Source organism: Odontomachus brunneus, unplaced genomic scaffold (genome assembly GCF_010583005.1).
Source record: "Odontomachus brunneus isolate Ranch 3 - 2012 unplaced genomic scaffold, Obru_v1 Obru_scaffold_061, whole genome shotgun sequence".
Lineage (NCBI taxonomy): Eukaryota > Metazoa > Arthropoda > Insecta > Hymenoptera > Formicidae > Odontomachus > Odontomachus brunneus.
In genome coordinates this window covers 1,806,605-1,807,491 of record NW_022639511.1, presented here as the reverse complement: position 1 = coordinate 1,807,491, position 887 = coordinate 1,806,605, and the positions used below count along the sequence as shown (strand labels likewise).

Sequence of the window (887 nt, the reverse complement as noted above, 5' to 3'; positions counted from 1 at the left end):
AACCCCTACTTTTTATTACAGATTCGGATTCTACATCCAAAAACACGTAACTTTTGTCCGAACTTTTTTTTTCTATTTCTGATAGATGGCGCTGCATTCTGCGAAAATTGGGTAACCTTCGTTTTCTTCAAAGAGAATCCCCTATAATGACGCTACGTCGAAGAAAAGTAACTTTTGTCGGAAACATGTTTTTTCGAATTATCGTAAATATCTACGATAATTTTTTATTCGTTTTAACTAAAAAATGAAAATAAAAGTTACAATCTCCAATGGCCTTGACCTTTACAAATGTTATACAAATGATGATGTTAAAAATTCAAGAGGTTTTAGTCGTTATTTCGACGTGGTCATTTCCAAATGGTCCACTCACGATCTTTCAAAATTTAGTGTTAAATTCTTAACATATCCAAGTAATGTGATTATGTTATTTGAATATTTCGTGTTGAATAAATATTTAACATTTCGTAGTATTAAAATAACATAACTTATGAGTAACACAAAGTGGAACACAAACTTTCAAACTGTGTTACTCATAAGTTATGTTATTTTAATACTACGAAATGTTAAATATTTATTCAACACGAAATATTCAAATAACACAATCACATTACTTGGATATGTTAAGAATTTAACACTAAATTTTGAAAGATCGTGAGTGGGTCATTTGGAAATGACCACATCGAAGTGACGACTAAAACCTCTTGAATTTTTAACATCATCATTTGTATAACATTTGTAAAGGTCAAGGCCATTGGAGATTGTAACTTTTATTTTCATTTTTTAGTTAAAACGAATAAAAAATTATCGTAGATATTTACGATAATTCGAAAAAACATGTTTCCGACAAAAGTTACTTTTCTTCGACGTAGCGTCATTATAGGGGATTC

The 887-nt window shown here is 29.5% G+C and overlaps 1 protein-coding gene across 11 annotated transcripts in view; it reads left to right on the top strand.

Moving 5' to 3' along the window:
- LOC116846153 (THAP domain-containing protein 2-like) overlaps positions 1–887 on the top strand; it is a 10,865-nt gene that overhangs the window by 6,442 nt on the left and 3,536 nt on the right. The window lies entirely within an intron of this gene.